At 51.2% G+C, this 24,572-nt stretch overlaps 1 protein-coding gene across 2 annotated transcripts in view; it reads left to right on the top strand.

Annotated features, from left to right (window-relative positions):
* The first annotated feature begins 5,797 nt into the window (after positions 1 to 5,797).
* The window catches only part of SLC16A7 (solute carrier family 16 member 7), a 148,665-nt gene continuing 129,890 nt past the window's right edge, over positions 5,798 to 24,572 (top strand). For both annotated transcript variants that reach the window (XM_084617405.1, XM_084617406.1), the window contains exon 1: positions 5,798 to 6,020. The gene's annotated coding sequence lies outside the window, so the exon portion shown is untranslated. The remainder of the gene's footprint in view (positions 6,021 to 24,572) is intronic.

The following is a 24,572-nucleotide window of genomic DNA, read 5'->3' as shown; positions in this document are numbered from 1 at the left end:
GGAAGTTCTCTAGCTGACCTCAGCATCTGGTGTGTAAAGCTGCAGATGGGTGTGTCCTTACCTTTTTGTATGCTGGTTAAGTGCAATCTAAGCCTGGCTGGCTTGCCTCATCAATACAATGAAACGGCCCAGGCTGTTGGATCAGGCAGTCTCAGTGGTACCCCAGTTCCAAGTGGCACCCTGGGGGAACCCGTTACAGTGTACTTGGACTTTCAGAAAGCCTTTGACAATGTCCCTCACCAAAGACTCTTAAGCAAAGTAAACTGTCATGGGATAAGAGGAAATGTCCTCCCAAGAATCAATAACTGCTTAAAAGACAGAAAACAAAGGAGGGAATAAATGATCAGTTTTCAGAATGGAGAGAGGTAAATAGCAGTGTCCCCCAGAGATCTGTACTGGAATCAGTACTGTTCAACATATTCATACATGATCTGAAAAAGGGGTGTCAGGGTTCCTCCCCACTCTGAACTCTAGGGTACAGATGTGGGGCCCGCATAAAAGACCCCCTAAGCTTATTCTTACCAGCTTAGGTTAAAAACTTCCCCAAGGTACAAACTTTGCCTTGGCCTTGAACAGTATGCTGCCACCATCAAGCGTTTTAAACAAAGAACAGGGAAAGAGACCACTTGGAGACGTCTTTCCTCAAAATATCCCCCCAAACCCTAAACCCCCTTTCCTAGGGAAGGCTTGATAATAATCCTCACCAATTTGTACAGGTGAACACAGACCGAAACTCTTGGATCTTAAGAACAATGAAAAATCAATCAGGTTCTTAAAAGAAGAATTTGAATTAAAGGAAAGGTAGAAGAATCACCTCTGTAAAATCAGGATGGAAAATACTTTACAGGGTATTCAGATTCAAAACACAGAGGATTCCCCTCTGGGAAAAACCTTAAAGTTACAGAAAACAGGAATAAACCTCCCTCTTAACACAGGGAAAATACACATAAAACAAAGGATAAACTAATCCACCTTGCCTGGCTTACCTATACTGGCTGCAATATTGGAGACTTGGATTAGGATGGGTTGGAGAAGATGCATTTCTGCCTGGCCTCTCTCAGTCCCAAGAGAGAACAAACACGTAAACAAAGAGCACAAACAAAAGCATTTTCCCCCACAAGATTTGAAAGTATCTTGTTCCCTTATTGGTCCTTTGGGTCAGGTGCCAGCCAGGTTAGCTGAGCTTCTTAACCTTTTACAGGTAACAGGATGTTGCCTCTGGCCAGGAGGGATTTTATAGCACTGTATACAGAAAGGTGGTTACCCTTCCCTTTATATTTATGACAAGGGGTAAATAGTGAGGTGGCAAAGTTTGCAGATGACACAAAATTACTCAAGATAGTTAAAACCAAAGCAAACTGCAAAGAGTTACAAAAAGATCTCAAAAAACTGGGTGACTGTGCAACATGGCAGATAAAATTCAGTATTGATACATGCAAAGTAATGATATTGGAACGCCTAATCTCAACTTTACATACAAAATGATGGGATCTAAATAAGCTGTTACCACTCAAGAAGGAGATCTTGGAGTAATTGCGAATAGTTCTCTGAAAGCATCTGCTCAATGGGCAACAGCAGTCAAAAAAGCTAACAATGTTGGGAACCATTAGGACCGGGATAAAAAATGAGACAGTAAATATGACACTATACAAATCGATGGTATGTTCACAATACTCTGTGCAGTTCTGGTCACCCCATCTCAAAAAATATATATTACTAATGGAAAAGGTACAGAAAAGGGCAACAAAAATGATGAAGGGTATGGAACAGCTTCTATATGAGGAGAGATTTAAAAGACTGGGGCTTTTCATCTTGGAAAAGAGATGACTAAGGGAACGATATGATAGAGGTATACAAAATCATGAATGTTGTGAAGAAAGTGATTATGGAAGTGTTATTTACCCCTTTACATAACACAAGAACCAGGGGTGTCATAACCATACAGCTAAGGGTAGCCTAGAATTCCTCCTTCCCTTTAAGGGGTTAAGAAGCTCAAATAGCCTGGTTGGCACCTGACCAAAAGGACCAATGGGGAAACAAGATAATTTCAAATCTTGGGGGGGAGAGGGGAAGGCTTTGTTTTGTGTATTCTCTTGGGAAGCAGAGAAGCATCAGGTTAGAAAACTCCTTCTCCTATAAACCATCCTAAAAGTCTCTCATATTACAAAAATTGTAAGTAAAAAGCCAGGCAAGGCATGCTAGATTATCTTTTGTTTTGCTTGTGAATTTTTCCTTTGCTGGAGGGAGGTTTATTCCTGTTTATTGTAACTTTGAAACTAAGCCTGGAGGAAGTTCTGCTGTGTTTTTGAATCTTTTGTTACCCTGTAAAGTTATTTTCCATCCTGATTTTACAGAGGTGATTTTTACCTTTTTTTAAAATAAAATCTTTCTTTTAAGAACCTGACTGATTTCTCTATTGTCCTAAGACCCAGGGGTTTGGGTCTGTGATCACTTTGTAACCAATTGGTTAGGATATTATTCCCAAGCCTCCCCAGGAAAGGCAGTGTAAGGGCTTGGAAGGATATTTTGGGGAACAGGAACTCCAAGTGGTCCTTTCCCTGATTTTTTGTTAAATCACTTGGTGTGGGCAGCGTACCCTCCAAGGCCAAATAATTTGTGCCTTGGGAAAGTTTTAACCTAAGCTGGTAGAAGTAAATTTAGGGGGTCTTTCATGTGGGTCCCCACAACTGTACCCTAGAGTTCAGAGTGGGGAGGGAACTTTGACAAGGGGTCATCTAATTAATAGGCAGCAGGTTTAAAACAAATATAAGAAAGTACTTCTTCACAAAACATACAGTCAACCTGTGGAACTCATTGCCAGCGATGTTGTGAAGGCCAGAACCATAACTGGGTTCAAAAAAGAATTAGATAAGTTTATGGAGGATAGGTCCACCAATGGCTATTAGCCAAGATGGTCAGGGATATAACCCCATGCTCTGGGTGCCCCTAAGCCTCTGACTGCCAGATGCTGGGAAAGAAGAAAAGGGGATGAATCACTTGATAATTGCCCTGTTCTGTTCATTCCCTTTGATGCATCTGACATTGGCCACTGATGGAAAACAGAATACTGAGCTAGATGGACCATTGGTCTGACCCAGTATGGCCATTTTTATGTTCTTATTTGTGAGACAGCAGTGAAATGGTGGATATGATTCTCGGTTCTATTTCTGGCTCTGGGAGCAGTGTGGTCCAGTGGTTTAGAAGCAGAATAACTAAGCTCATGATTTTGGCACATTTATTTTGAAAGGTTGAGTGGAATGGACTTGAGGCTGTAATGTTAGAGACCTGGGTTCTCTTCCTAGCTTTGCCAATGCCCAGGTCTGCCAGACCTTGTATAACCTTTGTTTTCTTATATGTAAAATGGTGGAATGACCGTTTCTGCCTCCGGAGCTGAAGATGTGAGGTCAGTAATAAGACCTGTGAGCTGTACAGAAATATTACCAGCATTCAGTCATTGAGACCAAACCTTCTGGCTCCCAGCCCAGTGCAAGTTTCCCCAGTATAAAGGATATTTGGAATATATCCTTTAAATATATATATTTAATTTAGTTTAAAATTACAATAAAAATACATTAAGATTGCAAAGTCTAACACAAAATTAGGAAATGCTAGAATCAAGATTGCTCCCAGCACCTTAATTTGGCCCCTTTGTGCATCTGTATTATGATGCAGTCTTTAATTATATGATCACATATTATTTTTTCCACAAGACCCTTGTCTTAAGGATGGAATCTTCAGAAAATTTAGCTGCCACTCTAACAAACATCTGCTGAACATATGTGAACTTGAGATTTTTTTAGTGAAGTTTATAACTTGGCCAGATTTGGGCTGATTTTCATAATGATGGCACAAGGCACATCGCTATCAAAAAGGGCACCGCATTGCCAAATTTCTAAGTCCTGGCCCCAAGTATGCAGATGGTAAAGCTCTTCAAGGAAAAGGTCATCAGAATTTATTTTTAGCACAGGTAAAATAATGAATTTTTCTGTAACCTCATTCTCAGAAACAGCTGAACCATTTTAGCTTCCAAACTTTCCAAACTACTTCGGCCTGACGCAGACAACCAGGCATGGAAAATTTCAGCCCTAAAGGTTATAGTGCTGCAAAGATATGAGCAGCTGAAAACTGGATCATGTACTGGGACGTGTCAGGCGTGTAGTAATAAGGGCTGGGAGAGTTTGACACTTTGCCTGCCAAATGCATGAGTGTCATGTGAAAGGTGTCACACTTGACAGGCCTTCATGGGACAAGTGCCCTTGTCCTCTCCTTCTCCACCTTAAAAAAACAAAGCCAAACCACATCATACAATTATTTGGTCCAGGCTTACTGAAAGGTTGGGGGTCTCAGCTTATCCTGTAGATTGGGGTGGGTGAACTACAGTGCCATTTTAAGCTGGCCCGCGAGCTCCCACTGGGGCGCTGGGTCAGGGGCTGCACCATGCAGCTCCCGGAAGCCGCGGCATGGCCCCACTCCAAGGGTCGGGGCTGCTCCACAAGTAGGAGCCGAAGAAGGGACATGCCACTGCTTCCGGGAGCTGCTTGAGGTTAGCGTCGCTTGAAGCCTGCACCCGAGCCTCTCCCCACGCCCCAACTCCCTGCTCTAGCCCTGATCTCCCTCCCACTCTCCAAACCCCTCGATACCGGCAGGGAGCACCCTCCTGCACCCCAAACCTCTCATCCCCAGCCCCACCCCAGAGCCCGCACGCCCTGCTGGAACCTGCTCCCCTGCCTCAGCCCTGATCCCCCTCCAAACCCCTCGCTGCCAGCTCACAGCACCCTCCTACACCCCAAACTCATCCCCAGCCCCACCCCAGAGCCTGCACCCCCAACCAGAGCCCTAACCCCTCCACACCCCAACCCCAATTTTGTGAGCATTCATGGCTCGCCATACAATTTCTATTCCCCAATGTAGCCCTCAGGCCAAAAAGTTTGCCCACCCCTGCTGTAGATACTACATGTATGTCTGTGTGTGGGGCAGGAGCTCTTGCCCAAGTGGAGGAGTGCATAGGTCAATTGATCTTGGAGGCCTGTTGACTCTGGGCATCTAGGAAGTTGAGGAGGCTCTCCCCTCACTACTGCCACTCTGGTATGACACCTGCTCCCCTCCCTCACTACTGCCCCAGGTCTGACACCCGCTCCCCTCCCCCCACCACTACTGCAGCTCTGGTCTGACACCCGCTCCCCTCCCACTACTGCCCCTCTGGTCTGACACCCGCTCCCCTCCCTCACTACTGCCCCAGGTCTGACACCCGCTCCCCTCCCCCCACCACTACTGCCCCTCTGGTCTGACACCTGCTCCCCTCCCACTACTACTGCCCCTCTGGTCTGACACCCGCTCCCCTCCCCCCACCACTACTGCCCCTCTGGTCTGACACCTGCTCCCCTCCCACTACTACTGCCCCTCTGGTCTGACACCCACTCCCTTCCCACTACTACTGCCCCTCTGGTCTGACAACTGCTCCCCTCCCCCCACCACTACTGCCCCCTTGGTCTGACACCCGCTCCCTTCCCACTACTGCCCCTCTGGTCGGACACCCGCTCCCCTCCCCCCACCACTACTGCCCCTCTGGTCGGACACCCGCTCCCCTCCCCCCACCACTACTGCCCCTCTGGTCTGACACCCGCTCGCCCCCACCCCGCCTTCTCGGTCTCCTCGGCGCCCCTCCCGTTCCATCAGGCAGGGCCAGGAGCCCGGTTGGGTAGCCCAGGAGGCGTCTCCGGCAGCAGCCTCCGCCCAGCCACCTGGCTGCTGCTGTAGCGGCCGCAACGACACCCCCTTTGTCACCATTCCCCGGGAAACCGGCGCCTTGTGCTTTGGGCCGCGAGCGGCAGCCGGTCCGGGAGCAGCAGGGGCAGCCGCCTGCCCCAGACAAACACAAGGGCTCCCTCCTGCTGCTGCTGCTGCTGGGGACACGTCATGGTGAATAAATAAATAAATAAATAAATCCACTCACCCAGTGGCAGCGAGAGGAGCCGGCGGCGGGATTAGATCCAGCCCACCGAGCCCCAGCTAGAGACCAGGTAACGTAACCGACCCCTCAGGAGGGAGGAGGCGGAGGCGGCCGCTTATCTCGGCGCTTGCCTGGGCGGGAAGGGGGCTAGCACCCGGGCTAGTGTGCGTGCCCATCGTGCGTGCCGGCTGCTGCCCCCGCCGTGCGGGCAGCGGGCCGGGAGTCGCTCTCAGACACGCGCTCCAGAGCCTCTGCTGCCGACGCTGGGGTGTGAGTGGGATGCAGGCGGCCCAGTGGGCTCGCTTACTGACACCCACCCTGCACAAACAGCGGCTGGCATTGGCTTGTGTGCGGAGAGAGGATGCCCAAGCAGCCTCGCTCATTGCCACAGAACCCCCCGCCCCCCACACACGAGCTGCTGCCCTTGGGTTGTGGGCAAGGGGCAGGTATCCCAGCACAGCCTCAGTCACTGCGCCAGGGGCACACCACAGTTGCTGCTGCCCTTGGATTGTGGGCAAGGGGCGGGTACCCTAGCACGTGACAGCCTCAGTCTCTCTCTCTCTCTCTCACACACACACACACACACACACGGCACCACTACAACTGCTGCTGCTCTTGGATTGTTTGTGAGCTGCAGGTTCCCCCCCGCCCCCCGCCCCACTGCCAGCCGCTGCCGCGGACACACACAAAGAGCGGCGGCCAGTGCTCTCTCCCATCCCCGCAAGCTGAAGTGCCCCCGTGTGGCGGTGGCTTGGGCACCCGGCGCCCCCCCGCCAGTCTCCGGAGCCGCGGAGAGAAGCGCAGAAGCCGCCCCCGCTGCGCGGCCCCGCACCCTGGCGCGCTGTAGGGCGCTGCCGGTGGGACCGCTCCATCCCCCAGGGGATGCGTCTCTGAGCGCGAGGCCGGGGCCATTCCTGTGACTGCCCCTTATTCTGAGGCGCTAGCCGCGTTGGGAACCGCTGCTTGGCAGCGCCGGCGGGAGAGGAGGCGAGCGCGCTTGGCTCACGCCTTTGTGTCTGCGCTGCAGCATCACTACGCGCCTCCTCGGCGCTCTCATCACACAGCCCGGCCCCCGTCTCCTCCCCCGCGCTGGAGCTGCCCCAGGCTGGGCGTGCTACTGGGCAGACCACGGGCCGCCGTGGCCCGTCTCGTCGTCAGCGCCCTACAGCAACTGGCTTGGCCAGGGGCAGAGCCGTGGGGTGCAGCTGCCAGACAGGGACGCGCCCGCGGGCGGCGGCTGGCGATGCACAGCGGGCGTGGCGGCTGCTTCGGCCCCTCTCCTACCGCGCACCCTGCGGTGGCCAATAGGAAGCGGCGCGGAGGCGGCGGCTGGCCGCTGGAGAGGAATGGAGGATGAGGACGGGAACCGGATGCGCCTGGGAGGGGAGGTGGGCTCGGCCGCCCGGCATTGCCCGGTTGGTTCGTTCAGGGGAAGTTGGGGCCGCGTGGAACCCAGCCCTGCAGTGCTGAGTTCACTCAGCATAAGCCTGGCAAGGGGTGGCGGTGATGCCTGCCGCCCGGAGACTGCCCGAGTCTAGCGCTCACTGAACCAAGGCACTTGCACACTGGGGAAGGCTCCAGAGGGAAACGTGGGAACTTCTAATAACAACAACTCGATCAATTTATTATTCTGAGAGGTGGGGCTGAAGGAAGTAGAGATCTGTCTCCTGAGCTGTGGAAAAATTCGGCCAGAATAAGTCTCCCGACTCTGCAGCTCTTATGTATTGCTCTGATTACTACTACAATCATTCTGGTGTTGGTTATGGTGGATGATATTTATTGATCCAACGGTGTCACTGGCACTGTATAGAGGGAGAAGTAGACATGGGGGAGTTCATTTTGTTACTGCAGCTACTTCGTATACTTCAGCATACTTCCAGATACAAGGGGTGCAAAGTAGTCCTAAAGTTCCTTCAGGGAATGCTTCCAATTTAAGGGGCTTCCTTAGCAGGAGGAGCATAATTAGCCCTGCTCTACCACCCTGATTCTGTTGCAGGGTGCCCTGGTACATGGGGCATCAGTGAGGCACTGCCATGCCTCAGCTATTTCTGGCTCCTGGAATGGCTCATATAATGTTACAGCTGAAGCACAAGTTTAGATCAGGTCAAGAAGCTGCCCACCCCTAAACCATGCTAGGTTTAACTGTCCCCAGCAGTCCTAGTATCCAGAAGGCACATTATCTCCTCAGTCTCTGTCCCAGGCATAATATCAACATAGGAATGAGTCCCCCTGAGTTTTCACATCTCTGGCAGGGACATTTCAGACATGCAGAGTGCATCACATGCCCATTGGTGAAGTAGGAATCTTACTAAGATAATTGTTGGAAACCTGTGTGGTTAAAACATCTGAGCAAACTGAGGTCACTGGCTTGTGGAGCCTTCCATATATGTTTCACTGGTCTTAATAGTAATTCTTTGTATTGCTGTAGCTCAAGCTACTTATCAAATAGTAATGAAATAGGTGCATACAGCTTTCTTTGCAGGAGTGGGGCTGTAAACTCAACAGCACACCAGATAAGCCTAGCAACATACCAGCCCAGGTCTAAAGAGAGTTGAATCATATGAAGGTCATGCTTAAACGCAAATATTTTGGACAGACAGAAAAAGTAGGAAGAAATTACAAGAGAGGGCCAATAAAGGAAAGGAAAATGGTTTATGTTTAAGTTAGTTATATTTGGTAATATTAATAAGATACATACTTTTTTTTAAAAAGAGAACCTTCTCCCCTCTCCTTTAGTTCTAGACTGCATATTACAGTTCTTTAATATTGAAGATTTCTGATATTGTTTTTGATAAAGAATGCTGAATAAATGCAGTTTCTCTGACCATTAAAATGAATTTATAAATTAATTTTGAGGGATAGAAACTGGTAAGTATCAGTTTAATCAGAAGAGAGTTGAAGATGGCTTTTTCTATTAGACATTTCTCTTAAGTGTGTAACTTAGTATGGAGTAATAACTGTATGAGAAGTTAGTGGTAGTTTTAATTTAGTATTGAGCTTTTATCTTAGTGATTTTATCTTGTCTGTTTTCCACAATAAAAGCAATAGTTGTCAGGACTGCCCCTAGTTAGAGGTCATTTCCTTTATCATAAAAATGTCGCTCTACTAGAATACCCAGTATCTGTGTTCATTCCACCCATATTTATCCTTCAAAATACACCTTTACATTTCCCCCTTCTGTTTTCTTATCATAGCCTTCAGGGGTTATAGGTAGGCTAAAGAGGAAATGTAATCTTAAAAAAGGGATGACAAACATCAGAGGGTGAAAGGTAAAAGACAAAGTGGAAGGCTGAGTGAGTTTCATCCTGGGGGAAGTATTATTACTTGCAGGGATTTCCTGGACCTTAATCTTTCCAGGTTAGCTAATGTAGAATAGTAGATCAATTTTTCAATGATATGTTTTTTAGTTGTTTTCAGCTTTATCTTATTTTATTGTTTAGGTAGTTACCTTAGCTACCTGTATGCCATTGCAAGGTTGTGCTTATTGATGAATCGTAGGTCATTCCATCACAAAGTTGTTCTTCAGCCCTTGGCTTTGCTATTTTGTAAAACATTGATCAGTTATGATGCTAATACTGATACAATTTTAATGTGCATAAGAGAAAAGTTAATGAACAAGTGAATAACATGAGTCTCAAACTTAATGCAATTTGAAAATATAAAAGACACGTCTCTAGTTATACAATGTATACTTGTCCTAGAACTTGAAAATATATTGAGTTATAGGAATGCTATTTTGACAGGGTCGGGCCAGATGGCTATAGGAGAGTGATTATTTTTTAAGCAAAAAAGGTATTTTTTTATTTGCATAACACACTTAAAAAACAAAACAACAGCATATGCAATGTGTAACACAGCAACCAATCACAATTGTTTTCTCATTAGCTTCAGGGGAGGGAAGTGTTCAAGCTTGCCTGGGCCCAGAGCGGGGGGCTTCCTCGACTCTCAAGGTCTGCCACCCCCTCGAGTTACCTGGCGCCACGCGCGAGTGTCACCAACAATTCCCTCCTTTGAAAGCACCCAACAAAAGGGGCAGGCTGTGGGGTGGACAACTGGGGGGGGGCACGTGCACCCACATGTGAAAGGACCCCTCTAAGGTGGTAGTGTCCGCAGCAGCAATGGCTGGGGCTGGGGTCCCTTACTCTCTCCCCCAATCAGAGGGTCAAAACAAAAGGAGCCGGATGGGGGCACCGAGCAGAGAGCCTCGGACAGCACCCACCGCTCCTCAAAAGCATCAAGGGAGTCGGTGGACGCCGCCCAGAGGAATTCCGCCCGGATACGTGACCGGACCGAGGATCGGAAAATGGCCCCACAGTCACAGGAAAATCCATCTGCCAACTTCCTCTCTCTGGTTTTATACATGGCCGTTTTAGCCAGGGCCAGGAGGAGGTTAACTAGGAGATCCCGCGACTTTGTGAGGCCACGGATGGGGAGTGCATAAATAAAAAGGTGAGGGTAAAAATGCAACCAAAAACATAATAAAAGATTTGTGAGAAGCCGGAACAGGGGCTGCAGCCTGGCACACTCCAAATATACGTGCGCCAGGGTTTCTCTCACACCGCAAAAGGGACAAGTATCTGGAATGGGGTTGAACCGCGCCAAGTACATGCCCGTGCTCACAGCTCCGTGAAGGAGCCACCAACTGATGTCCCCGATGGGCCTCGGAACCAAGGTGGAATATAGGCTGGCCCACCGGGGCTGCTCACCCTCCAAAGGTGGCAGAAGGTCTTGCCACTTTGTGTCGGGGCGGGACACTAGGGTGAGGGCGTGAAGGGTGTGGAGCACAAGCATGTATAGATGTTTCCTTGGCGCGGTTTGGAAGCATACCAGCTGCAGTTCATGTAGCCAGCTCACTGTAAAGGGGTGAGGGGGTCGATTGGGTCTATGGGGCAGGGGTCCAATTAAAAGGTCCGGCGGGCCTGGGGTAGAGGTGGGCGGGGCGTGCCCTCGAGAAGGACCCGATCGAGGTAAGCTCTAGCAGCGGGCGGCAAAGCAGCCTTCACCTCCTGAAGTACGCGCCAGGGGGTACGAGGTCTGGAGAGCCCCATGCACAGAGCGAGCGTCAGGGGATCCAGCCAGTCTCCCCGGTCATAGACCAGGAGGTCTCCGACTCTCGTGACTTCTGCCAGGATCAAGCTCTCGTGCACCGAGCAGGACTCTACCACCTGCACATGGAGCTGGGGGTTGTGTAGCAGGGGCTCCGCAAGGAGATCTGCCATCGGTGGCCCCCATGGACCTGGTCGTTAAAAACAGTTTCCAAGTCCGGAGGAGGTCCTGGTAGAAGACCGGCAGCCCGGAAAGGTCTCACGGAAGACCTCCCAGACAGAGATAAAAGAGCTGCTGGTCATATCGGAGCCCTCGGATGCGGTGCAGGATGGCGTGTGCCATTATGCTCCACGCCGAACTGCCTGCACCATAAAGGAGCCTCTGTAGGGCCTGGAGGCGGAAGACGCGGACCTGAGTGTGCAGATACTTCAGGCCCTGTCCTCCTTCCTTGAGGGGTAGATGAAGAACCCCTACAGGGGCCCAGTGCATTCCTCACCAAAAGAACCCCAGAATCAATGTCCGGAGGTTGGTCAGGAAACCCGGGGCCGGGACCAGGGTGTTGAGCCGGTACCAGAGCATGGACAGGACTAGCTGATTAAACACCAGCGCTCTCCCTCGGAGGGAGAGACATCAGAGTAGTCCCGTCCATTTCCAGAGTCACTCTATCACCCCGCCCTCTAAGTTTTCCCAGTTCTCCGGCGGAGAGGGATGCGTGGCAGAAAGGTAAACGCAGAGGTAGAACAGCAGACCCGCGCTCTACCCGACGGTCTGAAGCACGGGTGGGAGGGAGCTCACCTGCCGCCAGTCTCCTACCTCCAAGCCAGAGCTCTTGACCCAGTTGACCCGGGCAGAGGAGGCTGCCGAATAGATGGCCTGGCAAGCCTCCACCCACGCCAAGTCGCTGGGGTCCTGGACCACGAGGAGCACGTCATCGGCGTACGCCGACAAGACCAGCCGCAGTTCTGGCTCCCGCAGCACCAACCCTGTCAACTCCTGAAGAGGAGACAGAGGAAGGGCTCGATCGCCGGAGCGTACAGCTGGCCCAAGAGGGGGCACCCCTGCCGTACTCCTTGCCCGAAGTTGACCGGTTCGGTCAGGGTCCAGTTGAGCTTAACTAGACACTCTGCGGAAGCGTACAGCACCCGGAGAAAACCCACAAACTGGGGTCCAAAGCCAAACGCCTGCAGAGTGCTCAGGAGGTACCCGTGGTCCACCCTATCGAACACCTTCTCCTGATCTAGGGACAGGAGGGTGAACGACAGGCCGTCTCTACGCCCGAGTTCCAAAAGGTCCTGAACCAGAAATAGGTCATCAAAGATACTGCGGTCTGGGACAGTGTAGGTCTGGTCTGGGTGGATCACGTCCACCAGTACAGACCCTAGCCGCAGAGAGATTGCTTTCGTTACGATTTTGTAGTCCGTGCTGAGGAGCGAGACGGGACGCCAATTCATAAATCACGGAGGTCCCCCTTCTTCGGCAGTAAGGCGAGCACAGCTCGCCTGCATGAAAGAGGGAGGACCCAGCTCTGCAGAGACTCGGCCCAGACGGTGACTAGGTCTGGGCCGAGGACGTCCCAAAACACAAGGTAGAACTCCAGGGTCAGCCCGTCCATTCCTGGAGACTTATTAGTGGGCATATGACAGAGGGCTTCCGAGAACTCGGCCAGAGTGAAAGGCAACTCTAGCCGGTCTCGGTCGCTCGTGCTGACTGTAGGGAGCTCCTCCCAGAGCACTCTGCAAGTGCCAGGGTCATTCGGATCCGGGGAGAAAAGACTTGCGTAGAAGGTTTGGGCCCTCCTGCACATCTCCGCCGGTTCCATGAGGGGGGTGCCGTCTTCTGCCAAGAGGCAGGTGACGTGTTTCTTGGCCCCCCTCGTTTTCTCCAGGGCATAGAAGAAGTGGGAGCCACAATCCATCTCCCGAAGGAGGCGGATGCGGGATCGAACAAAGGCACCTCGGGCCCGATGGTCCTCGAGGGCCCGGAGCTCCTCCCGCTTCTCTCGGCACGCTCCGCAGAGGAACGGGTCTTCGGGGCTGGCAGCCAGACGCCTCTCCAGCTCTAACACCTCCCGTTCCAACTGCTCTATCGCTGCATTTCTCCGTCGGCTGGTGCCCCGGGTGTAGTCGCGGCAGATAATCCTGGCGCGTACCTTCCCCAGGTCCCACCATTGCCGCGCCAAAGGAAAGGCACGCCGCTACCCTCGCCAGGCCAGCCAGAATTCCCAGAAGGACGTCACGAAGCCCTCATCCTCCAACAGGCTGTTGTTAAAATGCCAGTAGGCTGGCCCTGGCCTCTCCGCACAGAGGGAGGCTGTCACGGTGGCTAGATGATGGTCAGAAAATGGGGCCAGCTGAATGCTGGAGGAGTGGGCTCGTGAGAGATGGAAGCATGATAAATAAATGCGGTCCAACCGGGAGTGGCTCGACCGATGGGCTTCCACCCAGACAAAGGTGAACGTGGAAGTGTCATCCGGGTGGTGGTCGCGCCAGATTTCCACTAGGCAGTGATGTTCGACTATCTCCCGGAGGGTGTCCGCGGCGGCCGGGCTCTGCTCGGTCCCCTAGCGGTCCTGTTCCTCGAGGGTGGTATTCAAGTCCCCTCCCAGGAGCAAGCACTCGTGAGAATCTAAGGTGCCGAGGAAGGCGGACGCCTGCTGAGAGAATTGCAGCCGCTCTGGGCCCGATGTTGGGGCACAGACGTTAACAAGGTTAACCACAAGCCTCTCCATATGGACCCAGAGATGCAGCAGGCCCCTAGCACCTCGGCGACCCCTAGCATCTTGGGCCGTAGGTTGGGGGAGAACAGGGTCGCCACTCCAGCCTGTTGAACCGTGGCATGGCTAAAGTAGACCCTGTCCCCCCACTCCAGCTGTCAACTGTCTTCGGCGATCGGGTCCGTATGGGTTTCCTGCTGGAAAACCACAGAGTACCCTCCCTCCCGAAGGAAGGAGATCACCTGGGACCTGCAGAGAGCCATCCTACAACCCCGGGTGTTCAACGTTGCGATGGTGAGAGGTGTCATGGGGAGGGTTGGGGGGGTCCTCACTGGCAGGAACGCTCGCATCTCCCAGCTGGCCACGCAGTAGTCCGTGACCCATCCCGTAGGTGAGTAATTGTTCATGGAAGACGCGGACCCTCCAGTAGGCCGTGGCATCCCGCTTCCCCGTCCCTTTACCTTCCCCCATGAGGGCCCTTGTGGCCTGGAGGATTTGAGAAAATCCTGGAGAGCAAGTTGTACCTTGTTGCGGGAGCCACGGACATCCTCTAAAAACTTCCGCAGCTCTCCTCGCAGCTCATGGGGTGTGGGGTTACGGTTTCCCAGTTGTTCCCCGGTGGGGCCCTTGGTGCAGCCCTGTGGTCCACTAAAACGGAGAAGCAGGGTGCGGACCCCCGATGGGGTGGCTGATGGGCTGGAGCTTCTAGGCCTGCCTCAAGCTCTGGGGCGATAGGGGGCGGTGGAGGCAAAATAGCAGCTCCTAATGGGTCGGGGCAGGAGAACACAAACGCCGCTCCCTGGGGGTCATCAGTTGGGAAAGGGAAGGAGACAGCCCCGGGGGCGGCAATGACATTGCAAGAGGTAAATTGGATAGGGGTAGGGGCAGGGCAAAGGCGAGGTTCTGGGTTTCGGGAGGCAAGCAGCTGTATGGTGGCACCTCCCGATTAGGCTCAAGGGTTAACGGGGTGGGGAGGGAGCTCTCAGTGACACTGGGTGTGCGCTCTGTGGTGGATTTAGCGGCCACAGCATCAGGAGGTGGATTATCTTCTGTAGGGCCCCTGCCCCGGAAGGAAGTCAATTGCTTTGTACCAACAGGGAGTGCCCCTGGCGACTCATGTCCCGGCCGCATGGCGCCAGCTGTCACCTGAGTAGGCTCAGTGGTCGTCAGCGGGGTGTAATCAGCGGCTGGGTCAGTGGAGGAGTCCAGGGGCTCCTCGGAGGTGGGAGCGGAAGCAGCAGTTAAGGGGAGGGAGCATGGGGAAAAGAGGGGTGGAGTGAGGTCGCCCAGATCGAGATTTGCTGGCAAAAAGTTGTCCTCCTGCTGGGTGACCGGGGTCAGATCTAAGGTCTCGATCTCCTCGACCATGGAGGAGAGGACACTTTCCGCCGCCCCAGGGTTCTCTCCGCCGGCACCCGCCACGACAGTTGCCTTGGGGTTCACGGGGGCTTCGGGTAGCGTCAGGACAGAAGGGGCTTCCTCGAGGGTCTCGGACGAGAGGGTCTCCCGTGGAGGGGAGACACTACCCTCCGGTCCTGCCACGTCTTTCCCGGCTGACACCAGTGGATGGGACGCACTCTTAGGAAAGTGGAAGGTTCCGCATCGGTGCCCCCCTTCCTGGCCTTTCGGGGGGCCTCTGCCTCGGGTAGATGAGGCGGAGCTCGAGCCTTCCACTTGCCTCGCTTCCCCTGGACTAGGGCCCAGTCCTCCATGGCATCATCTGGGGGCTGGTTAGCAGGAGTCGTGTCAGGGGGTAAAGGCGATGGCTCAGGGACTTGAAGGGGAATGGTGGGGCAGCATAAGGGAGGGAGGATTCTCCCTGGGACAGGCTCTCTCCCATGCCTGGTGGTATCTCTGCCACACCCTCCTCCATAGGCCCCGCTAGATTGTCAGCAGCGAGGGCGGGGCTCTCCTGCTCGTCTGGGCATTGTAGGGGAGGTGCCCCTTGGGCTTGAGCGGGTGTAATGGTGGTCCGAAGGGGGGGGGCAGGTTTGGGTACCGGGTGGCCGGGGCGTCGGCAATGACGGGGCCGATGTTCTGCCGGGTCTCAGAGATCCCAGGTGCCCCTCCTTGCTGGGCTAAGGGGCAGTCCCTCCGGACATGTCCCAACACCTGGCAGAGATAGCACCGGGCTTCCCCCGTGGAAAAGTACACCCGGTAACGGGCCCCCTGGTGGGGGGCTAGGAAGGACCCTTCGAGCTCCACTCTGTCACGCACCAAAAGTTGCACTTGCCGGCGGAAGGAAAAAATGTGACAGAGGGTGGGGTCCTTGCAGCCCAACGGGAGAGGGCTGATAACAGAAACAGGTTTCCCCAGGGTGGAAAGGGCAGGTAGCAGGGCAGCATTGGGGAGAAAAGGAGGGACAGAGGTCAGGACCAGGCAGACGGCTAGGTCCGCCACGGCTCTATGGGGACAAACACCCCCCCCACCGCCAGGCCCTTCTCCACCGCTTCCTGGGCGGCAGCCTCCGATGCTAAGAAGAAAACGACCTTCCCGTATATTTCGGAGGCTGCCACAATGGCCGAGGGCCCCACCACCCTTGCCAACGCCTGCATGTAGGTCTCCACGTGGGGCGAGGCGGGCACCAGGAGGCAACGGACGCCATGCTTCCTTGTCATGGTGGGAAAGGGGCCCTGGCCGCTATTGATGGTGGCGGAGGCGGTGGGTGGGAGAGGGGGGGCTGCTGCTGCCCAGGCGTACGTCCTGGGGGCTGAGGGAGGGACATCCTCAGAGCTGGTGGAGGGGGCGCGGGGGAGGACGCCGTGGTTGGTGGTGGGGCTGCAGCAGTGGGTTGGCCCCTGCCATGGAGGGCCCGGTGGTTTTAGCGGGGCCCTTCCCCTTCTTCTTGCCCTGGCCTTTCCTGCTGGCGGGGGGGGGGGGGGGCTTCCCTAGAGTCTGGGGAGGCGATGGGCATGGCAGCAGTGGAGGTCACCCCGGTGCCCTCCATTGCCGATGACCCAGCGGGGGCGGTGGCAGGTGATTAACAGGAGTTGGGGTCAGGTAGAAAGGGACAAGCTGTGGGGTGGACAATTCGGAGGGGGGGCACATGAATAGTTTGACTTTGTGTAATGACACATGCACTCCCAGTCTTTATTCAAGCGTAAGTTAATTGTATCCAGTTTGCAAAGTAAAACTATTTCTCCATGTTTATTCCCCCCCCCCCCCCCCCCCGCCCCACTGTTCCTCACACATTCTTGTCAACTGCTGGAAATGGCTCACCTTGATTATCACTACAAAAGGTTCCTCCCCCCCCGCCTCCCCGCCCTCCTGCTGGTAATAGCTCACTTTACCTGATCACTCTTGTTACAGTGTGTACGGTCACACTCAATTGTTTCATGTTCTCTGTGTATATAAAATCTCCCCCCTGTATTTTCCACTACGTGCATCTGATGAAGTGAGCTGTAGCTCACAAAAGCTTATGCTCAAATAAATTTGTTAGTCTCTAAGGTGCCACAAGTACTCCTTTTCTTTTTGCGGATACAGATTAACATGGCTGCTACTCTGAAACCTGCAATAATATACCGTATTCTAGAATTTATGTACTGTATTTGTAAGTAGTGTACCAGAGGTTCAAAGCACAGTTCTGTACCACTTGAGCTGAATATACAGTACAGTTGAGACACATTACAGACTAGATATCCAGAGACTGGCGTCCAATCTCGAAGCAGTGCAGGTATTTTTTTGTTCCTTTCTTTCTCTGACCCCCCACTGATGGACTAACATTGAATGTTTTCACACAAGAAGTATGTTTTAATGAAATATTTGAATGAGGAGAGGATGGTTGTTGTGTCCTACTCGTCTTACCTAAAAGGCATTGTAAGCAATCGTGGTGGGGTCTAGGGAATGCCACAAAGAATCAGTGCAGTAGGTCTGCACTCTCTTTTGCCACAGAGCTGTGCTCTGTCTGGGTGGTCTGTCCACTGTAGCCCAGAGAGGTTTGGGGCATGAAGCGGCTGGAGTGATCAGATCAACTGGCCACTACTGTCTCCCAAATAGGATGCTATTACAGTACACAGAATACAGTAACAGTAGTGGAATATTTCTGCTAGATGGAAGGATACCCTTTGGTTCTTGTGGAACATCCCTGTGCAAAGTTAATGTAGTTAGGTTTTGTGCATTGGAAAGGATTTGGGCCATGATGTACAAGGAAAGGGAAGTGGTTCCGCACATAGGGGCAGCATGGAGCAAGAGTGAAGATGAGAGATAGAGGCTTGTGTGACGGAAAGGAAGAGTGAGTGGGAATGTGATGGGATGTGTGTGTGCCTTGTAGGACACTGAAGAGGTTAAATCCCTTCAGTATGGGATAAGCGAAGAGATTCTCCTTCTTCCACTCCTCACAGTGACCACATCTGCTGTCAGATTTTGAAGGATGGCTCTTCAGCTGGGTCTTAGTAATAATACTAGTCCCATAAGAGTTAAGGGCTCCAGCAAGCGAGGAGGTGATTATTCTTCCAGTCTAAGCAGAGACGACTGTGTTTCGTAGAGCCACATAGCTGAGATTGTTGGTCTGTTGGTTATTGCCACTGCTACAGAGGAGAATTTGAATTGTTTAGTTGATCCCTACCTAGATTCATTAACTGTGTGTGTTTATTTCTGTCACCTCGCTGAGAAGAGGACTCTTCATATTTGTTTTCCCGAAAGGATGGACCGGAATTGTTTAGCTGAACCCTACAGAGAAGGGAACATTTTTTGTATTTGGTTAAACTCTGGACCAAGGGTGACCCAAAACTGCTCCTTTGACTCTATCATAAGGGAATCCCCCTGTTTATTTCCCCACCTACTTGAACGGTTTATTTTGATGCTTCTGGGGAGAAAAATTGACTGTATTTTCCTGCCAAGAAATAGACCTGAAGAACTGTTGCTTGACCTAAAGAGAGAGGGACTTGTTAAAATGTGTTTGAAATTTTGTTTCCTTCAAGGCATTGGTGATTCTTTGTTCCAGGTTAGTGTATTGTTGACATTTTCATTGGGGGTAAGCAGAGTGATACGAGAAGAGAGAAAGGGAGGAACTAAATGGTAGAGAGCCTTGAAAGTGAAGACAGGACATTTATTTTACATGGGTCCTAAGGTGGATTTGCTTCTAATTTTGGGTCAATCCAGCATCACATTCATTGACTTTCTGATTTCTGCCACCCTGGACGCCTTGGTCATAACCCTACAATGAATCAATAGCTCAAGCTGCCTGAAACCCCTTTTCCACTGGATGGCTTGGAAGAGACTGGCACACTCCAGAAATTAGGAGAAGCTGGGCTGGGAAGAAAAGTTTTTGGCCTGGAACCTATAGTCAACCATAGTTCTCTGGGAGTTGGTGCTTTGCCCTTGTAGACACAGTGGATAGAAATTGAAACCTACCTCTTTATGACTATGGGGTAAATCAGGCACCTGTCTATAAACAAAGTCACTATTTCAATTTCCAAATATTCTGCAGCATCATTAGACTTATATGTTTAAAACATATCAAAATGAAGCCCTAATTCTTAGTGTAGTGTCCATTTACATTTTTTTTTACTATCTACCTTAATCAAATCAAATCAAACTTTTCTCTGGAAAAATTTGACACTGCCTCCCACAAACACAAGGCTGTAAGCTATTTAGATTCAGATATCTCAGTTTAGATTGTAAGATTCTGGGGCTAGGGACCATCTCTCTTACATGTGCTGTACAGGGCTGAGAATAGTGTTAGTGCTTAACAAATAAATAAATTCACACCCATAAACCTTGCTCACTTATCTTTAAGGATGCTGAAGTGAATTTCAGAACAACACAGCCATTAACAACCAAGGAGGTTGCCAGTAAAGACAGTGTTAACATCCCACCCAATCTCAAAATTTTAATTCACCTCCCTCTACCACCCACACATCACAGTGCCAGCCAAAGGAGGTTTTGAGTCCAAGGCCAGCAGTAACACCATCTAGTGCAGGGATTCTCAACCTTTTTCTCTCTAAGCCCCCCCCTCAACATGCTATACAAACTCCAGGGCCCAGCGGGGGTGGGGAGAGGGTCTCAGGGCATGGGTCTTGGGCATAGGCATAGTTTGACTTCTATTTGTGGGGGGTAGGGGCCAGCGGGGCTTGAGCCACCTCCACATGGCGGGGTCCAGGGAGGGAGTGCCACCTCCAACCCCTGACTCACCTCAGCAGGCTACCTGGGTTGCGGGGGATGGGGGGAGATGTAACCAAAAATTATAACTCAAAGGTGGGGAGCTTAGCTCAAAAAGTTTGAAAACAGCTTAGTGTGCAAGGATGGGGTACCTAGGGGCTGTGTGTGGGCAGGGGGGTAGCTCAACTTGCAGGGAGGAGGTAGCTGGGGCTGTGTGCACACAGGGGGTGTCTGTGGGTGCAGGGACAGAGGTGGCTAGGGGCTGTGTTCCAGCAGGGGGTAGCTCAGGGTGCAGGGAGGGGGGTGGCTAGGTGCTGTGTGTGGGCAGGGGGTAGCTCAGGGTGCACAGAGGGCATAGCTCAGGGTGTAGGGAGAGGGTATTAGGGGCTGTATGCTGGGAGGACTCCCCTGCAGTCCCTGTTTCCGGAGGGGTGTGCCAGCCACAGAGCCGGGTCTCCCTCCCTGGGGCACTCTTACCGGCTTCCTCTGTGGGAGCAAAGTGGGCTTGGAGCTGAGAAGCAGCTTCAACCTGGTGCCCCAGCAGGAGAGGAAGGAACGCTGCTGTTGGCTGCTCCATGGCACCAACCAGAGCAGCAGCTGCCCCGCACTGCCCGGCTCCGGCTTCCCGCCTCTGACCTGGCCAGAGGGCGGGGAGAGGAGATGAGGGGGGAGGCATGGAGCTGCCCCTGGGACTGCTGTGATCTTGCACTACAGTTTCGGGGGTGGGAGGCAATGCCCTGCATGTCCCCAACTCTGCCCATGGGCTCAGGGCTTCTGCCCCACAGGGAGCACCAGGGCTTGGGGCTCAAGGGTTCAGCCCTGCACCACCCAGTTTCAGCCCCGCAGGGGGCACCAGGGATCAGGGTTCAACCCCATGGGGGCATCGGGGATTGGGGTTTCATCCCCACGCCTCCCAGCTTCAGCCTTACAGGGGACACTGGGGATCATGGCTTCATAGAATCATAGAATATCAGGGTTGGAAGAGACTTCACGAGGTCATCTAGTCCAACCCTCTGCTCAAAGCAGGACCAACTCCAACTAAATCATCCCAGCCAAGGCTTTGTCAAACTGGGCCTTAAAAATCTCTAAGGATGGAGATTTCACCACCTCCCTAGGTGAACCCCTGGGGATCAGGTCTTCAGCCCTGCACCTCCTGGTTTCAGCCCTGCGGGGGCACCGATCATTAGGCTTCAGACGCGGGGCCCCACGGCCCCCTTGAAAAGGCTCACGGACCCCCAGGAGGCTGTAGACCCTCTGGTTGAGAACCGCTGATCTAGTGGCTATACTCTAGTCTGGACTGTGTCAACCAGTAGCAAGAGTCAGTGGCTGCTTAACCCAGCAGTAGGATTCAGCAGCTGTGTCACCCAGTGGCCAGGGGAAGGGGAACCCAGCCCCCTCTGCTTTACCAAGTTCCAACCCAGGGCTCAAAGAAACAATAATTCAAATTGCACAGCACAGGAGATGGGCACCCCTACCTCTGCTGTCTGGGCTACTTCCTATCCCAGCTTCAGATCCTCTTCTGGTATCACTGGTCTGTCTTGGGGTCCCCCTTGGAGTTCTTTGGGGCCACTGTCTGGATGGTTTCCCTCTTTCTGTGGCAGTTTGGCATCCATGGCTGAAGGATCTGCAGCAGCTTGACTGTGAGGCCTAGTCCCAGCTCTTGGAAGCCCCAGCAGCTCCTCTGCAGAAGGCTGCAGCACCCACCTTCTCTCCTGCTTAGTCAGCCCAGATTGAGGTGAGTTGCTCCATTTTGAACCCTCACTCCATCTGGAGCAACTCCTTAACCCTCACCTCATCAGTGTGGGGTTGGTACACTCTGTCACAGGGCCCAAATGTGCTCACTGTCTCCTTGCTTCCATAGCAAACACCCTTTCCTTTCTAATATGCAATCATGTCCAGGGAACACATTCAGTTCCTCAGAATCATACTCAAATACACAATCTGAACTTTGAGCTAAGAAAGATATTTACACTTCTCTCTCTCTCTCTCTCTCTCTCTCTCTCTCTCTCTCTCTCAGTTAAAGTGAAATGAAAGAGCTCTGTTACAATGGTGGTGGTAAAAGAATCCAGAAAGGACTGAATAGACTAGAAAAGTTGTGGACACATATCAATGGCCTGAGTGTATGCTACTTTGCAAGAATTACACTGTTTAGAAAATAAGTTAGAAATTTAGAGTTTTATGGCTTCCCTTTTCAGTTGAGGCATTGGCTTACATTCAGATAACAACCACACCTTTAGCTCTGCCCTAATAGAGTTACATCTATGAGGTCATCTCAAAATGACTAAGAAAGCACTTTGTTTGTGTTTGTTTATAGTTGGGCTTTAGGGAATCTGTTCATCTGGATAACTTTAAAAGAGAAAAGTTCATTAAAAGATGAAAAATTGGGAAGACTGAGGGAGAAGTAGAGCTGTAGCGGAGTCATCTGCCATGGAGTCTTGTGGTGATCAGGGCTTCACATTCAGTTGTACAGGAGTCTCTGTTTAGCATGGACTTCGTGTGGTGCTGTGCCGTTGAGGCACTGGCTGGATGGCGACAGTTTTAGTAGGGGGAGATGAGGCAGCCAGCATCTCAGGGTGGGTGAGATTGTGAGACAAAAGTGAAGAGAGAAAGGTGGGCGACAGGAGTACCAGTGGCAGAGGCTTGAGCAGAGGTGGGGTTGATTCTAGGGATTTGTGGGGAAATGGTGGTACATTGTTGGTTGGGGGATCAGAGACATTGGCAGCTGGTTTGGGTTCAGCTGGGGGATACTGAGGGATCAATTGCAGGGAGTCATGAGGAATCTCCTTAGGTAGTGTACCCACTAATTCCTCTGTCTGTGGGCTGTAGTTTACCCCTCCCATGTGGTTGGTCAGTCTGGCGAGCTGTAGAGTGAGGGGGTCAAAGCTATTGCCCAGCTGCTTCCCCATTATTTCCTGTTCCTTTGGGGGCACTGTGCAGATGAAGAAACTCTCTTTGCCTCTTCAGGACCCAGGTGCTGTAATTCTGTCTGGTCTTTATATGGGCTATACAAGATTCTTTGTCTTTGCACCCCAGTGCAACACAACACAATGCATAAGGGCCAGGGCACACAACACTGGGAAATATGACATATTGTTTAATTTTCAGACTTAAATTTTTCTCATATGCAACACACTCAAACATATTGTTGTTGAGTGATGTCCCACCCCCTGTCAGATCTTATTATTTGGACTTGGCATCTCTGGCTATTTCTACCCTACAGACTTACAGTGTCACAGCTGTACCGCTGCCTCTGCTCTGCTGTAAGGTCTCCCGTCTAGCTGCTCTATGCTGGGTGGCAGAGAGTTCTCCCATCGGCATAATTGAACCACCCCCAATGAGTGGCAGTAGCTCTGTCGATGGGAGAATGTCTCCTGCCGACATAGCACTGTCCACACCAGCCCATCTGACGGTGAAATTTGTGTCAATCACACCCGTGATCGACAAAACTTTTGCCAACAAAAGTGCTAATGTAGACAAAGACTCTGCTGTTGTCTTCATTCCTAAATGTTAGAACTGGTAAAATAATTCATAATGAACATTTGATTGGATGAATTTTACCTCTTTTTCTGAGAAAGAATAAACTAAGGGATTCTTGAATTTGTTGTTAAAAATGTGTCTTCACCAAATAATTCTTGTATTGCGAGTCAGTTGTGAGCAGTTCATTGTGAATATTCCATGTACATGCCATTACAAAAGGCAATGGTTATTGTTCAAGGGTCTGATTGTTGCCCTCTTGGATGACTTATACAGTATAGCAAACAGTGTGAATTTTGAATTGTATTTACAAGTCTAAAATTAGAAATTTCTGCTGTTGTTGGTTAACTAGACAATCAAAATTTGTGTTTACCAAAGAGTACATAAAATTCAGTTTTCAAGAGTACTTGCATTAGTAAAGCTAGATGGCTACCATATTAGTAGAAAGCAGGACCCAGCCTATACACAGCATCTATATACTTTCCATGACATAGCTAAAATTAGCTGGACAGATATACAAATTGCAGACTTCCTGAGTTGCACATTTTACAAGCATAGCAAAACAAAATCCTGAACACAATGTACTGTGCTGCATGTGATTTTCAAAGGCTCATAACTCGGTCAAATTGAAATAAATTTTCTCTGCAGCACATGAGAATGCTATTCCTATGCCAAATTTCAGCTTTCAACACCATGCCAATGTGACTGTGGGTTTGCTTCAAAGAAAGTCATAAGAATATGTTTATTGTAGAAAATATTCACTCTCCTTTCACATCAACAGGGCTATACTGATTCTGTTTAAACTTAAAATAAATAAATAAATCTTAAAGCAGAAAACAAGTTTGAAAAGAATCAGCCCAAAAGAAAATTGTGCGTGTCCAAAAGCAGGTAGTTAGAACATAAATGATTATACAGCATTAAGTATAGTTAGTATACAGCTGCCACTCCTGCTGTAATGTATTATGACGATTAGTTATCTTATTAGTGACATAGCTGGATTGTGACAGAAGGATATGATATGGGAAAATAAGAATAAAGGAACTAATATGTCAGCTCTGAGCACCACAGTCTGAAAATTAATAGTATCTATGAATAAATCATGAATTGTATAGAACAGATAGTAGTGAGAAGTGAACCTCATCTGGTTGGGAGGTTCAGCTGAGTTTCTGAAAGTCTGAATATTTACTGGAAACTTATTTAAAGATTTCTCATGATCTCCCGGACACCACCTCCACTTCTTTCTCGAGTCTCTGTCTGTCTCCCACTATGACTTCTCCAACTGGCTGTCCC

Source organism: Lepidochelys olivacea (genome assembly GCF_965140295.1).
Source record: "Lepidochelys olivacea isolate rLepOli2 genome assembly, chromosome: 1".
NCBI classification, from domain to species: Eukaryota; Metazoa; Chordata; order Testudines; family Cheloniidae; genus Lepidochelys; species Lepidochelys olivacea.
Note: the sequence above shows the minus strand (reverse complement) of the source record. Positions and strands in the feature narration are given on the sequence as shown.